General features: G+C 36.4%; 1 long non-coding RNA gene across 1 annotated transcript in view; it reads right to left on the bottom strand.

Moving 5' to 3' along the window:
- Positions 1 to 1,767: 1,767 nt before the first annotated feature.
- LOC146406081 (uncharacterized) overlaps positions 1,768 to 17,591 on the bottom strand; it is a 31,097-nt gene continuing 15,273 nt past the window's right edge. The window contains exon 2 of the long non-coding RNA XR_014840067.1: positions 1,768 to 5,239. This is a non-coding gene — a long non-coding RNA (uncharacterized LOC146406081). The remainder of the gene's footprint in view (positions 5,240 to 17,591) is intronic.

Raw genomic sequence — 17,591 nt, 5'->3', positions numbered from 1 at the left:
TGCTGCAGAAGCAGCCCTAGAAAAGGCAAAAAAAAAAAAAGGTGGGGGGACCACACCAGCACATGGTGGCCTTCCTCTAACCAATTGTATCAGAATTGCTCAGGAATGAGCTACCCCCTAGGATGAACACAAGATAAATAGAATTAGATCACTGTCAATGATTGCATCTATACAGACATGTCAGCTGAATTTAAGACAGAATGTCAACCGAATAGCACTGGCAGTAGGGAAGTCAAGAGTACCCTAGGGTTGTCCCCTCACAGCAGAAGGAAACTTACATATGAGCTGCCCTGCAGTGGAGCTTGAAGGACAGGGCACAGGGTCCCAAGTATGGAGCCTGGCTCAGGTTCTCAGGGTTAAAATGGCCACTGAAATCATGGTCTCCATTCAGTCACACCTTGGGCTTGCCTTGCTTTGAGACTTCTAAGTGAAAACATAGATGGAAACTACCCTCTCTTCACATTCAGCATTCTGAGCCTGTCAGAGGGGCTCCACTCCACAGAAACAATCGCACCCTGGCCAGAAGATTTCAGGTTTAGCACACACTGAGAGCAGCAGAGCCTCCTCTGAGCCACAACTGATAATGCGGCAACAGAATAACCCAGGCCAATTCCAGAGGCACTTAAGACCCTTCTTGGGACTCCCAGAAATGATCTGGAGAAAGTTTAAAGAGAGCAGGAGTTGTCATGTAATAGGATATTTTGGATCACAGTGATAGAACTTGCAACTCAAGTTCCAACTCAAACTGGTTTAGGCAGATTTATTAACTTATGTAATGAGTAATCCAAGGCAGTGGTGTGACTTCAAGCATGACTGGATTCAAAGTGTCAATGTCATTAGTCTCTGTCTGTCTGTCTGTCTGTTTCCATTTCTGTCTCTGTCTCCCTCCCTCTGTATCTCCCTTTCCCTCTTGTTCTTCTCTCTCAGATCTGCTTTCCATCATGAAGTCTTTCCATGTCAACAAAATATCTACTGTGCTCATATTATTTTTGTAGCCAGTGTTCCTAAAAAAGAACACAACCTCCCAGTGTCCACATCAATTCTCAAAAGAGGTCAAATCTGTTTGGACTCTGTAACTTGCCCATCCTAGAACTGATTACTGTGGCCAAGGGTTTAAAATTCTGATTCTCCAGCCTGACTCATGGCATCTACACTTGGGTTAGAGGTATTTGAGTCCCATGGGTTAATAGTGCTGACCAATGGGAAGGGCCCATCTTCAGAAGGAAAGGGGAAAAAAAGAGAAGGCCAAAAATTTACAAATGACCTCTATACTGTATAAGCAGACAGGGGCTTGAATGAATCAATTATGAGATCCAATACCAAGATAATATCAATAACAAGTCTGAGTACAATTGAGATATGTCAAACTGCTGTAGTTTAGCCATTTTTAGTTTCATTCCTAGCAGTCATCCTAGTTCAGGCCCCCAAACACCTACTTGGATTTGTTGCTTTTGCTCCTAGGTCCAAATACCTTTTTTACCCTAAAATTTATGCATTTACCAAAGCTCACCTGGACTGAACATATACGTGTCTATTTCCTCTTTCTGATTGTAAGTAATAAAACTGTGAGCTGGTCTCCTTGCTGTCTTAACACCAAAGGCAGCGAGAACCTTTGCATTGGCTATTCCCTCTCCTGGAATCACTCTTCCCTCAAATATCCACATGGTTAGCTCTCCCATCTTCTGCAAGTCTTTGCTTATCCTGATCATCTGGTTTAAAACTGTAACGTATCCCTTCACCCCCTGCCTACCCACACTTCTGCTCTACTTTTTTCTTTTTTTCAATAGCACTCATTACTTTATTTAACATTATAAAAATTTTCTATTTATTATTTTTCTTTTATACTGTTTGATCTTTATCCAAATGCAAGCTCCAAAGGACAGGGATCCCTGTTGTGTGATAAGCACCCAGAAGGCCAGAATGGTACCAGGCGTGAAGTAGATGTCCAGGAAATATCTGATAAAGGAATGAATTCCCCCAAAGCACCAAAAGCATAAGGAGACTGTTGTTAAAATATTGAAAATTTTATCACAAAACAAATAACCATGACTAATCAAATATTAGATATATGTTCTAAAAATTCATTAAGCAACCCTTGGCCACAGGGAATTTCTCTCCTTAGACCGCCACTTATTGCCTCATCACAGACTTTTTTTTTAAGGCTTCTCTTTTCTCTTTTCCTTCTCTTCTCCACTTTAGGACAATCCCTGGAAAACTACAGATTTGCCTCTTCATTAGGAAGAACTATTCAGTCCTCTCTTTTCTCACCTACTTGACTATTATATGCTCGTGAGACCTCATCTTGATCACTGAGAAACATGATTGTATTTCCCCATAAAAGAATTCCCTAGCTCTGAGACGACACTGCCTCTCCCCATATTGTGGAGTGAGTAGCAATGTTTGTTCCTAAATAGAACTATCTTCTGCTGCATAAGTCAGTCTATAATGAAATGTCAATGGCAGAACAATAACCTCAATGTAGAAGACTCAATGATGATTTTGGCTTATTTTCTACTTTTTCCAAAGTAAACATGTAGTATTTGTATAAGAAAAAGTATTCTTCTCTATAATACGAGTTTGTACACCTAGCAAGTAAATAGATAGTTCATAAGACATCTTGGTCACAGTTAAAGTAAGTAGAACGTGTGTGCTGACCACAGGAAAAGATGACAGGAGCAATGACCACCCAGGATTAATGAAGCAACTACCACTTCTGGTGGAAATGAAGGAACAGAGACTTTCCTTATTAAGCAATTAAAAAGCTGAACAAAACTTATAAATTTATGGTTTTCAGACATGACAACAGGCAGCACAGAACAGGGATCCTTATTTTCTTTTGAAAACAAATATGGTGAGCATGGCACTGGATGGAATAACAGCAGACCAGAAGAAAGTTTATGGAGAGAGTTTTCAGGCCACAGAGCAGGGAGGGAGGGGAGACTGAGACAGAGGCCCTCAGAGTCCCTGAGCTGAAGATACAGACTTGAGAATTTGGGGAGACCAAAACGGCTAGGATTCAGAGGGTAGAGTACTAGCAAGGACAGAGCTTCATGGAGAGAGATGAGTTTCATGGAAAGGAGAGAGCTGCAGAGAAGTAGAGAGAGAGGCTGGGAGAGAGAACTATGCAGAGTTCCCCTAGGCTTTCAGCTGAACCCTGGTCAACACATGTGTGAGAAAGCTGCCTGATGCTGGGGAAAGGACTGCAAGAAATAAACAGGCGGAACAATACTTAGAGTTCATTCAAGGTTGGGAAGAGTTTGTGTTCCCATCAGCCATTGGAAAAATCTTCATAATATACAAGGATTCAGGTAGATTATTCAGAAAGATATAACTTCAGTATGGGTAAAAATTAGCTCTAGACTAATACTAAAGAATAATGCTATTCTTTTCCCACCTAACAAAGCCTAAAAGCTTGCCTTGAAAGGATCAGACTCTTTCTAAGTAACTTAACTGCATCCTAGAATAAAGCCCAAGAACATTTAAAGAAATAGAAAAGTATCTAGCACCCAGCAAGTTCACATTCACAATATCTGGCATGCAATGAAAAACTTCCAACCATGCAAAGAATCAAAATAATCTAACTCATAACACAAAGAGGAATCAGTCAATAGAAATAGACTCAAAAATTATATAATGACATAATTAGTAGGCAAAGACATTAAAACAGTTATTATAAATATATTTCATGTGTTTAAAACATAGAGGAAAACATAAGCATGATAAGCATGATATGCAGAGACATGGAAAGTGAAAAAATTAAAATTCTGAGTTGAAAAATGACCAGATGAGATTAAGAGAAGATTCAACATTGTAGAGAAAATGTTAGTAAACTTGAAAACAGAGCAATAGAAAGGATCAGTTGAAACACACAGAGAAGAAACTAAAGATAGTAAGGGAAAAAAAAAAAAAAGAATATGGAAACAGGGAACTGTAAGAGCAAGCCGAAGCAGCCTAATATACATATAATTGGAGCCCCCAAAGAAGAGGAGACAGAAAGATATTTGCAATAATAATGAATGAAATATTTCCAAATTTAACAATGCTACAAATCCATAGATCCAAAAGTTCAATGAACCACAAACATAAGAACTGTGATAAAAACTATACCAAGGACAGTAATAATCTCATTGCTTAACTGGTAATAAAGAGACCATCTTAAAAGCATCTGAGGAAAAGACATGTCATGAACAGAGGAACAAGGATGATAGCCTCTCATAGGAGTGATGAAAGCCAGAAAACAATAGATCAGTATCTCTAAAAAGCTAAAAGAAAAAATTATCAACCTAGAATTCTATACTCATTAAAATATCTTTAAGAAATAAAAATAAACACTTTTTCTAACTTTACAGAATTCACCAGAAGTTGACAGGATGTACTATGGTCTGGTGCCCTGCCCTTCTCTGACCCCTGAGGAAACTTTCTCTGAACATTTATCTCTGTTCTGGAGGTCTCATTGTCATCAAGAATGAGAAATAGGTGGTCTCTATCTTTTATCCAAGCAGGACACATCTCTTCCTTGCTCCTGCCCTACTCTTTATCTTGAAGTTACCTATCCATAGGGAACAGATTACAGTTGCTCAGCCTGGGACCCATCTATCTCCTGCTTCACTTCACTTTTCTCGTCTTTTTTTCTTTATTTTCCAATAAAAACTGCATTGTGAGCCACATTTCAGGATAGACTAAGTTGCCTCTAGAATGGGAGTTAGATGAGCTAGGAATTCACTCCAAGTTAATGAGGTCTGCAGTGGATCTTCAGTAACCATATTGGTGATATAGTATAGTGGGCTATGCTCCTAGGCTTAAATAGAATAGGAGTTTCAGGAATAACCCTTCCCCTCAATTCTTAGGCACCTACCCAGCTCTCTCTGTCCTTCCTTTCCTGAACAGAGAGGAGGCAGGATCACAACATGAAAACAAAAATAAGCCAAAGCAGGGACCTCCCACAATTGTCTTTCCCCACCCTAATAAAATATAGGATCCCAGAGTTTGAAAGCCAGGCTTCAAAAATTACCTGTAGGGGTTCCTGTCATGGCCCAGTGGTTAACGCACCTGACTAGTATCCATGAGAACACAGGTTCGATCCCTGGTCTTTCTCAGTGGATCTGAACATTGCCGTGAGCTGTGGTGTAGGTTGCAGATGTGCTTGGATCTGGCATTACTATGGCTGTGGTGTAGGCCGATGGCTACAGGTCCGATTAGACCCCAAGCCTGGAAGTCTCCACGTGCTGCTGGTGCAGCCCTAAAAAGACAAAAGACGAAAAAAAAAGAAAAAGAAAAAGAAAAATTACCTGTAGAATCAGATAATTGTTTTGGCAAACTGAATCTCTTGAATTTCCACTATTGATTTCATAGAACCAACAGTAGACATCATGGCAATACTGATATTATCAATTTTAACCCATTAGAACTGGTATCTGTGTGTATTTTTTTTAGTGGGTACAGACTGAAGCTTTTAAACTTTAAAAATTAATACTCATTATTTTTAAGGAGAGGATACCACATTGTCAGCAAGAGGATTAGAAGTGAGAGATCCATCGTACAAGAGCATCTTTTTTGTTGTATTGCCAAGCTAGGACCCAACTGCCCTGAGTTGATTTTTGTTTCTTTTTCCCTAAGGAAAGTGCAGGGAGAGAATAAAGATCAATAAAGGTATGTGTGGGAATCACAAGATTCATTATTCTGGTTTGTGTTATTCAAAGGAAAAACTACCAAGAGTGAGCAAACATCATTTAATTGTAAAAATAAATAAAATGATATCTAAAATAATCTCAGTGCAGACTGCATTTTCCCATTTTATACACCCTTTGTCTTAGCTGCCAACAGTTGGGAGGACAAGTTGTGAGAGAAGAGTATAGCTCCGGCAAATACGGTAAAGGACAATGAAGTATTTTAAGGGAAAACTGATACAGGGCAATTGAAAAACTGCAAAAACCTACAAAAAAGTAATTATTTGAGTAAGATAATTCAAAGGTTGAAACATTCATGCCTCAGGGATTTTTTTTTTTGTCCTTTAAAGAAATTTCATTTTTTAAAAGTACCCTTGACATTTGAATTAAATTCTTGAAGCTAAGAGGGGCTTATGGGCAGAAACTAGAAAATGATGTGAAATGTGTATTCCGGCTGTTTGGAGGGATTTCATGGAAAAATTTTAAACATAAGTATTTTTCCCACATATTGATTTTTATTTAATATGTTTCTGTATTACTTTTCAGCACAAATGAAAGTGCTATTCTTTCTCTTTTCTTTGAGGTAATTGACAGTTTTTAACACTTTTGGCTTATGTTTAGGCATATGTTATTTTAAAACTTAATTTATATAAATATTTTAGAGGTTTTAAAATGTTAAACATCTTAAAGGTGTTCATTTTTACAAATGATGTTAATGAGAGAAATAATTTTCACAAATCACAGTTAATCTCAGACTTCTTTTGAAGGTTTAAAAAAAAAGCAGAATTTTTTAATAGACTTGACAAATTTTTATTATTTCTAGCTCTGTGGAGGGTCTTATACAGCTATTATCCATTCTTTTTAAGCTTTTTAAAAGAATTTTGATTTGCAGAGTTCCCACTATGGTGGGGTGGGTTAAGAATCCTACTGCAGCACCTTGGTCACTACAGAGGATACGGGTTTGATCCCCTGCCTGTCTCAGCAGGTTAAGGCTCTGACATTGCCAATGTCACACCTGTGGCTGAGGTTCAATCCCTGGGCTGGGAATGTCCTTTGGTGATGGGTTCAGCCATTTAAAAAAAAAAAAGAATTTTGATTTCTAATCCAAATCACATTTCCTGAGGAAAAGTTATCATTTTGAGTGACTTTGTGACTTTGCCTTACCACACCATACATTCCTTCCCATGGCTTTGCACAGACACTTCCCTGGGTGACTTCCCTCTCTTGGGAGCCATGCCACGGGAATTCTGATTATTCAACCAGCATCGTAAGTGGACTTCTTTTTAAGAAAATGTAAATGTCTTCAAATTTAAAGAAAGTCAAATTTAAGTTTCCAAATTCTGTTGTGATATTTCATTTTGAAAGATAAAACATGGTATTTCTTTGCTTTTAATGAGAAAGAAAACTATTGAAAAAGTAAGCACATAATTAAAAACAAGATAGGTATAGCCATTTAAAAATAATAACTATACATCTCTAACCACTGAAATGTCAGCTATATTGTGTTTGTGGGTAGATTTTCATTTCTTAACTTGATTCTGATTTCCAAATTGTTCTTAATAAGCTTGTATTACTTTTATGACAAAAAGAACCCATAAAACTTTCAAATAAGCATTAACCTAGTGAGTTACCTGTTTATAGACTTCCTTAGGATTTTGCTATAATCTTTTGTTTATTTTCAAGATGCAGTAAAACAACTAATTTGTATCAGTGAATGAGAGAACCCCTTCTCTAAAAGACTTTCAAATATTTTATTCTTCAGTTTAGCTAAGACATTTAAGGATAAAAACTTTATTTTAAATTAACAGGAATACTAGCTTCTTGACATCATTGAGGAAAGGAAGAGCTTTGCTTGGAAGAAAATACCCAGTGGTATCTGAAGAGCAGAGCTGGACACCAGAAATGCTCCCAGTTTCCACAGGAAATGAGGTGTCCCAGGAACACAGGCTTGCTGGTGGGGCCAGGGTTGGGGGTAAGGTGGAGGGGGGAGTGGTACGAGTCATCCCAGCGGCCTCCTAACTTTCCATCGTTGTTGAAAATACCAGAAGCAGCCCTGGCATTTTCTCTGTTTCCCCAGTGGTCTGCTCTAGGGGTGAGGGAGATACAATATACATTATCCATGAGGATACAAGCTCCAGGACCCCTTACCAATGACCAGAAGAGAGCCTGACATCAGTAAATACTTTGTAAAGCTGTGTTGAATGAATAAATGACATTGAAGAAACATGCCCTATTTCATTCAAGTTCTGAGGGTTTTGTTTGTTTTTCTTTTTGTCCGGTGTGCCTTTTACAAAGTAAACCCTCTTAGAAGCAAGAACATAACCTTCTCAGTATCTAGTATAATAACTGCACATACACGCATATATATATATATGGATATCCATTCTTTTCTCCAACCTAGGATTTTACAGAATATTGAATAGACCTCTATGTGCTATACAGTAGGTCTTGTTAGTTTTCTATTTTATATATAATAATGTGTATGTGTTAATCCCATCCTCTCAATTCGACCCTCCCTCCTCCCCACGGTTTTACCTTTGGAAGCCCTAAGTCTGATTTCAAAATTTGTGAGTTTGTTTCTGTTTCATAAATAAGTTCTTTTGTATTATTTTTATTAGATTCCACACATAAGTGATATCATGTGATATTTGTCTTTGTCTGACTTACTTCAATTAGTGTGATAATCTCTAAATCCATGTTGCTGCAGATGACATTATGCCATTCTTTTTTATGGCTCGGTGATATTTCATCGTATATGTGTATCACATCTTCTTTCCTTTGTCGATGGCCATTTGGGTTGCTTCCATGTCTTGGCTATTGTAAACAGTGCTGCAATGAAGTTTGGGGTGCATGTATCTTTTCAAATTGTGTTTTTTTCTGGGAATATGCCCAGGAGTGGGGTTGCTAAATCAACGGTAGTTGTGTATTTCATTTTTTAAAGGAAACTCCAATACTGTTTTCCATAATAACTGCACCAATTTACATTCCCGCCAACGGTGTAGAAGGGTTCCCTTTTCTCCACACCCTCTCCAGCATTTATTGTTTGTAGACTTTTTGATGATGGCCATTGTGACTGGTGTAAAATGATACCTTGTTGTAGTTTTGATCTGCATTTCTGTAATAATTAGTGATGTTGAGCATCTTTTCATGTGCTTTGTGGCCATCTGTCTTCTTTGGGAAAATGTCTATTTAGATCTTCTGACCACTTTTTTGCGTTGTGTTTTTTTGTTTGTTTTTTATAAAGCTGAGTGAGATATTTGTATATTTTGGAGATTAATCCCTTGTCAGTTGCTTAATTTGCAAAGATTTTCTTAAGTTACAGGGTAACATTATAGAAATAAGCAATGCAATATAATGGTTAAAAATTTAGACACAGGGACCCAGCCTGCCTGGTTTCAAATCCCACTCCACTCTTACGAACTGTGTAATTTGGGGGCAGATGACATAACTTCTCTTTTATTTTTTTCTATTAAAGTATAGTTGATTTACAATGTTTCTCTAATTTCTGTTTTACAGCAAAGTGACCCAATCACACAGTTCCCTGTGCTGCACAGTAGGACCCCATTGTCCATTCCCATTGCCCATTCCAAACGTGAACAGCATGGCAGTAGCACCTACCTTACATGGTAATTTCAAGAATTAAATAAGTCGAAATACCAAAAATGCTAAAGACAAACCAAGTGTCCTTAGCATTTAATATGTATAGCAAGTGTATAGCAAGTATGATATGTCTTTTGTTTTAGAATTAATTTTAACATTTAGCTTAGGTTTGAAGTCTTGTAACCAACTCTAGCCTCTACAGTTTTTTTTTAGTTCATTTGCTCTCAGAAAAACACAACTTCCTGTTTCTAAGAAGAGAAAAAAGCTTTTAAAAGTTATAAAAAGACTCAAAGCCTCTTGGACATCAAATAGCTCTTACAAAACAACATTTTGATGAGTTAAGTGTAAAGGAATCAAAAACATACGGATTAAATTTCCTTTATAATACACATGGGCTTAAAATGAAGAAAAAAGTGCTTAGCAAAACACACTTTGGGTTTGCCAAACCCAAAACATTGAAAAACACTTCAAGACATTCTACAGACCCACAACAGAATGAGATCTGCCCCCACCCCATCCACAGTTAAAAATCCCCTCATCTGGATCCTTAGCTCTAGATTGGTCCACAGCTTGCCATCTGTTGATCCATCTTTTCAAAGGTTAATTTTGCCCAGTTTATGAGGAACTATGCTGCACCTCAGATGCTGTACATAAGCAATTTATAAATCAGAAGGCATAAGTAAGTTATAATTTGCATAAGATTTTCATTTTAATATTTTATTGAAGATCTGTAACTATCACATCTGAATGCATATGTGTTAAATATACTAAAACTAAGATGCAGACAAACGTCTCCTAATTTTTCTGTTTGCAATGTAACTATGAGTAAAAGGTAATGGGCATTTGGAAGTGTTAATCAGGATCAAATAGTATTCTAAAAATTGTTTTCTGTATAAAAAATAAGTTTTTCTAAGGTGATTTTCACTTTAAGGGTCTTGATACCACTTTCTATGTTATCAGAATCGAAAAGCATGTAATTGCCTGAGCTGAACACTCTTTTTCTTGTGTATTAAGTCAATGAAATGGTCTGAAGCTCTAAGAAAATTAAGTTTCAGGTTTTAGATTTCTTCTGAAATAAATTGTTTCCTACGCTGAACCCCTATACACACTTTCATAGAAGAGCAAAGAAAAGAAGCTAGCAAACTAACTCATACCTCAGAAAAGCAAACAAAAATTAAAAAAAAAAAAGGAAACAATGGTAATATTAATGACCTGGTCTCATTTAAAGAAGAAATTTTTAAGTAACACAGGCATATATGATGATCAATTATTTTTTCCAGCTAAGCCCTACTACATTTGAGTTTTTCCTATAGCCACCTAGATCTGATATCCTGACTTAATGCATCAGTTAATAAGTCTCTTTAAAATAAAATATTAGAATAAAGTAGAAAAGAAGTTAACATTTCTGAATATATCTTACTTTGAGGTTGGAGGGTGGCAAAACTAACTTAAAATATAGTTCTCTATTTTGAAATGTGTTACTTTAATTTTTTTCTTTTCTTTTTTTCTTAATGATTTAACAGAAAGATACTGACCTTCAAAGTATGTTTCCCTTTTTAAGAGCAACGTGGGTGGCCCCTTCCTTTAGGGACTGTCAGATTCTCTTAGAGTAGGGAGTTTGCCACAAAAAGGACTATTTTCAGCACAAAATGTTGATCAGCACATATAATGTCTCATTTTTAGAACTGATTAAAAATTTGATGGATATACTAGTTTGCATTTCATTAGCTTTATAGAAATATCACAGAAGACATCAGTACAGGACCTATTATAATCTCCACCAGTTCCCTACCCACTGCTCCTGTTTGCCTGAGAATCTTCTTTTTGATTAATTCATAATCAGATTTTCTGCAGAGAGCTTATCTTGGCTTCTGAGAGACTGGGAAGCACTTGATCAGTCATGGAAAGAGTTTCAGTTACAAAATACAAAAACCACTCTGAAAGTAAAATTTTATGACCACTGTATTTTTTTACATTTTGATTTCTTATGACAAAAAAGGATAACCTATGTCAGACAGCTATATTTTTTTCCATACTAAAAATGTTCAAAAATTTCATTTTTAGATAGGAGGACCTGTCAAAATTAGTGAAAAGACCATATTGTGGATTATTTTCAAGAATATGCATTTGAATTAATTTAAAATTTTTAAACTGATTCAAAGTAATCTAATAAAGTTACCTATAATTCAGTGATTGGTTTTTCTGTGTTTCTTATTATTTATACGTAAATGAGACTTTCTGGAATAACATATTTATAATGCAAAATGAATAATTAATAATACAGTTATTATTTGAGTAGTATAAGCATTTGCCAGAAATCTTGATTATGACGTTAATCACTTAAGAAAGAAGTAAAAAATATTCAGCCTAGCCAAAACCATCAAACCAGCAAAAATGTCAAATAAATGAAAATCAAATTAATGAAGCGTTAGTGCAACTAACATACATTATGCAAAGGAAACGACCTTTATATAATGTACGTTATACAAAGCTACTCACTACTTGACTTATTCTTATCTCATGAACTGGATAATTTTAAAATCAATAAATCTAAGAACCATTGTGGTCTTACTACAGTTGTACTCTGACTACTTGTCACTGAAATATGCAAGTGTAATGGTTATTTGATTACATAGAGATATTTAAAAAGCATAATAGCCCTCATCAAAATGAAATCTGTAGGTTTGGCATGTCTGTTGAGAAATATTTCCCACTCTCTCTTCCCCATTCTGCTGCAACCATGAATGCCATGTATGAAGATGGCAGCATCATATATAACTTCTTTCTCTTGTGGAAGCTAATAAAGAGGACTTCTAGGTTCACTTACTCATCAGATATGTACTGAATTTCGAGCCAGTAAATATTAGTCACTGAGGAATCTGAGAGAAATAAGATGTCATAGTTTCACCATAGGTTATAATTTATTTAAAATTAAGATTTAAAGCCTGAAAAATTGAAGGAGATGTCAGAAATCATTTAATTCAAACCTCTCATTTTAATCCCCAGAGAGGGCAAAGATTTGTCCAAATTAAGTGCCATTTTGGTGTGTTTAAAAGTTAGAAAAGAGGGGTTCTTGTTGTGGCTCAGTGGTTAACGAATCCAACTAGGAATCATGAGGTTACGGGTTCAATCCCTGGCCTCGCTCAGTGGATTAAGGGTCCAGCACTGCAGTGAGCTGTGCTGTAGGTCACAGACATGGCTTGGATTTGGCATTGTTGTGGCTGTGGCGAAGGCTGGCAGCTGTAGCTCCCAAAAAAAAGTTAGAAAAGAATAATATATAATTTATGCTCTTTTGATATATGTAAAGTCTGAAGCATTAGTTTATGCAGCAACCATTTATCATTTTATTGCCTCCTGATTATCTATGCCATTCTTTGGCTCAAATTAAATTTGTTTGTTGTTTTCTTGAAGTTAAATTTCTGACAGAACAACTGTTTTGGGATAGTGCCAGTTAAATGGATGTTGTGTGCTGATTCTTCTTGGGACCAGTAAATTTTCTTATGTGTTATGGTCTTAAATCTGACTAGGCATCTCATAAATACATGCAAGGTAATCTAAGCAAGACGTCATCATTACATCAGGCAAAATCTATTAACTTTGCTAAAAAAAACTCCTTAGGCTTAATATCCTATTGAAAATGAATCTGCAGATAAAACATGGACCTTGTTAATAGCTAGGCAAAATCATTCCAAGAACATTAAAGGATTATTCAATTTTTTTTCTCTATCACATTATCTCCATATCAGCTTGCCCTGCAGCAGCTGACGTCCATTCTTTGCTCATGTTCAGCTGAGTGTAACTATTTTGAAACAGACATTACCTATGGTGACTAGAAGAGCCTGTTAATTGACCTCCCTCTTTCTCCACCGAACCCCAATTTCACTCAGATATTCGTCACTCAGGCAGAGTGATCCTGTAAGCTGCTGAAAGATAAATCTGCATTAGTTTAATTCATGATTTTCCCATTCCCCTCGCCAGTGATTAATGTGGCTATAGCTGTGTAAGAGAAAGGCTATAGGCATCTATTTAGGAAAGGTTTCTGTAGCTGACCCCCAAAATCTAATTTTCCCCTTTCACGGCATGTTTCTAGGAAACAGATGTCTACCCAGGTATATATTTTCAATCCCCTTTTTCATACATAGAATCATGTGATTAGTTCTAGCCAATAGAATATGATCAGAAGGCCAAGACAGCTCACATTTGCAGCTTGCCTTCCCCACTCTGCTTTCCCATTCTGTTGCAACCTTTAATGCCATGTATGAAGATGTCAGCAACATATAACTCTCCAGTTTGAAATTTGGCCAGAAATATCTGCATCATATTTGCATGAGTGAGAAATATTGAATAAAGATGCTTCTCTAAATATTACTTCTTACTCAGGGGCCAGAGACAAGATGTGGCACAAAAGAAAGAGTAAAGGTATCTAGTCTTACATCAATAAATATGCAAGCACTGTTGATGTTTTACTCTGGGTACTTTTTGGCTCTAGGCTTTGGTATCCTCATCAGTAAAATGACAGGATTAGGACCAATGGTCTTTTTTATTTTTTTCTTTTTAGGGCCGCACCCCTGGTATATGGAAGTTCCCAGGCTAGGGATCCAATCAGAGCTACAGCCGCTGGCCTACACTAGGGCCACAGCAACGTGGGATCCAAGCACATCTCTGACCTACACCACAGCTCACGGCAACACCCAATCCTAACCCATTGAGTGAGGCCAGGAATCAAACCCACGTCCTCATGGATACTAGTCGGGTTCATTACTGCTGAGCCACAGTGGCAACTCCCAAGACCAATGGTTTTTAAACTTCCCATAGCCTTCACATTCTATGATCTAGGATGCTAGTGTTCCAGTTACCTGTTGCCACAATATCCATTGGTATTGAGTTAAATCTACCCCTAACCTTTGTGAACTATCGAAGGTGACCAGGCAGATCCTTTCAGGACAATGCTTAATAGTGAGCCAAATTGCTGGTAGGGGAACAAAACTTGAGTATTATGGGAAAGTGGAGACAAAGGGAAGAAAACATTCAGATAAAGTGCAAGAGAGGAAAAGAGCCAAGAAATCTCAAAAATCAAAGCACCGTATTTTCTAACACCACATGAAAACAGCATAAGAGGGCACTATGTAAGGTTAGAAAACCCAATTGAGCCAAGCCTCCTTCAGAAGTTCTGGAAAACTAAATTCACATAAAAAGAAACAACATAAAACTATGAAGGTAAAATTACATGGGAAGTAACTATAAGGAAAAAAAAAAAAAGTAGAATCACAGTCCCATAAATAATCACAGCATTCCAGAAATATGCTCAAAAAAAGATCAAAATTGTAATGTAGTATTTCAAAATGATCCAAGAGACAATAAGAAAATGATGGTACAATACATGAAAGACCAACCTAAATCAGAATTAGAAAAATTCAGAAATGAGGTGATATATTTAAAGAAAAATAGAAAATCTTAAAAAATACATCATTTTAGAAGTGAAGACTCATAAAGCAAAAAGACCAAAAACATAAACACAACAAAAAGTGCCTTAAAAGAAATAAGTGAAATAAATTAAATGTTTGAAAATCAAAAGTAAATTACTGAAGAAGGAATGGAGAGTTATTGTTGAATGGGCAGAAATTTCAGTTTAGGTAGATAAAAATTTTCTGGAGTTGGATAATGGTGATAGTCCACAACATTGTGAATGTGCTTATTGCTACTGGGTTGTACACTTGAAAATGATTAAGTGGTATATTTCTGTTACATATAGTTTACCTCAATTTTTTAAAAGAAAATAAAGAAAAGTAAAAGGGAAAAAGAAAAATGACAGATATTATTGATAGTCAAAAATTCCTGAAAAAGAACCCTCCTTCACTATTGGTAGAAATGTAAATTGGTTTAACCGCTATGGAAAACAGTATGGAGGCACCTCAGAAAACTAAATATAGAACTACTATATGACCCAGCAATCCCACTCCCGGGCATATATCCAGACAGAACTTTCATTCAAAAGATACATGAGGGGAGTTCCCGTTGTAGCTCAGTGGTTAACGAACCTAACTAGAACCCATGTTGCAGGTTCAATCCCTGGCCTCACTCAGTGGGTTAGGGATCCCGGGTTGCTGTGAGCTGTGGTATAGGTCACAGACATGGCTCGGATCTTGCATTGCTGTGTCTGTGGCGTAGGCCAGCAGCTACAGATACGATTCGACCCATAGCCTGGGAACCTCCATATGCCACGGATTCGGTCCCAAAAAGGAAAAAAAAAGATACATGAACCCCTGTGTTCATTGCAGCACTATTCACAACAGCCAAGTATATGGAAACAACTAAATGTCCTCTGACAGCTAAATGGATTAAGAAGATGAGGTACATATATACAATGGAATACTACGTAGCCATAAAAAAGAACAAAATAATGCCATTTGCAGTGACATGGATGAAACTAGAGACTCTCATACTAAGTGAAATAAGTCAGAAAAAGAAAGACAAATACCATATGATATCACTTATATGTGGAATCCAAAATATGGCACAAATAAACCTATCTACAGAAAAGAAACAAACTCATGGACATGTTGGAGAACTGACTTGTGTTTGCCAAGGGGGAGGAGGAGGAATGAACAGAGAGTTTGTAGGCAGTAGATGCAAGCTATTACTTTTGAAGTAGATAAGCCATGAGGTCCCACTGTATATTACAGGGAACTACATCCAATCACTTGTGATAGATCATCATGGAAGATAATATGAGAAAAAGAATGTATATAAATGTGTGATTGGGTCACTTTGCTGTACAGCAGAAACATTGTAAATAAGTATAATAAAAAAATTAAAATTAAAAAATGATAATGAAAATACAAGCATATCCCATATCAAATATAATCTATGTATCTATATGAATAGTACATTTTGTAGGCAAGAATGCTTTTTAGATGAATTGTGTAATGTTCCAACCTGTGTGCAGAGCCCAGAATTCTTAATATAATAGAGAAAGCATTATTAAGAGTGTAACCCCTTTAAACACAGGCAATGTCCTGAACACCTTTTATGTGATCCCATAGGCATAGCACGATGGTAAGAATTTAACAGGTACCATTTACTGAATGTAACAGGTTCATCACAGGGGAGGCACAATGCCAATTGCTCTGCATGAATTATCTCATTCGATCCTCCTACAACCTTAAAAATAGTGATTGTTATCATTTTAAACAATATTCCAGATAAGGAGACTGAGCCTTAGAGAGGTCCAGTCCCAGGCCCAAGGTCCTTCAACTTTAAGTGGCACCCCCTGCCCTTGACTAAAATGGGAAACCCCCCCCCGCCGGAATCCATCTCTAGAGCAAATTCTACCCCCAAAGTAGATGTTCAACAAATATTTGTCTAATGGAATTTTTAATGAAAAACATTTTGTTTTCCTACATCCTGTTCATTGTATCACTCTAGATGTGAAAATTTAGACAATTATATTTGCATTTGAGTTGAAAATGTTATACCAAATTAATGAAACATAATATAGTAAACAGCATTCACTAATTTTCACAAAGCATATAATCCCCTGTGCAGTGAGTCTTTGGGCCTGGCAGTTTGGAAAAAAAAAATGAAAAAAAGAAACCCATCCTGAGATTGACAATCCATTGGAAAACCACTCCATCTCCCAGTGCCTACTTCCTCACCAGCTTCCTTCATTCTTCCAGGGATTCTCTTAATCAACACTAAACTAAGTTGTTGGACCCAAAGTGCTTCAGAGAATCAATGACTATGCTGATCAGTTTTTCCATTTTTTCAATTTAAAAAATTTTTTAAACATTGAAAATAAAATACTGTCCTGTTTTGGTTGCTTTGTTTTAGAGTCAAGATGAACATTTGACTCAGGTGATTCTTGTATTTTTAACTGCCTGTTTAAGTAAATACAGGCAGTAAATATTGCACAGAAAAAATATGATTATTTTTTATCAAATTAATAAGCATGAAACTTTTAAGGCGGGCATCTAAAAAGTTGTTCTACTCAAAACAGCATTTATATCATCCAGTTTGACCTTGGGCATTCTAAGAAAAATTCATATAGACTAGATTATTGAATAATGAACTATCCAGAAGAATGAAAATTCTCAAAATACCCTTGTTTGCAGTTGTTTGAAGATAAGGAAATTTCATAGTATTACTGGAAATGGTAACCCAATGTGAACACCTGAACTAACCTCCTCAATTAGTAAATTTCTGGCTCTTTATTAAAAGAGAGAGAGGGAGTGATAAGAAAAATTTGACTTAAATAAGAGCCATAGTGGGAATTATGAGTTGACACTGAAATAGCTGAATTTCAGAAGGATGAAGTTTTTTTCTTTT

This window comes from Sus scrofa, chromosome 1 (assembly GCF_054392235.1).
Source record: "Sus scrofa isolate SSC_HxYL_T2T_F1_AM1 chromosome 1, Sscrofa_HxYL_maternal_Yorkshire_Landrace_v2.0, whole genome shotgun sequence".
In the NCBI taxonomy this organism is placed as follows: domain Eukaryota; kingdom Metazoa; phylum Chordata; class Mammalia; order Artiodactyla; family Suidae; genus Sus; species Sus scrofa.
This window is presented reverse-complemented; position numbering and strand designations above follow the sequence as displayed.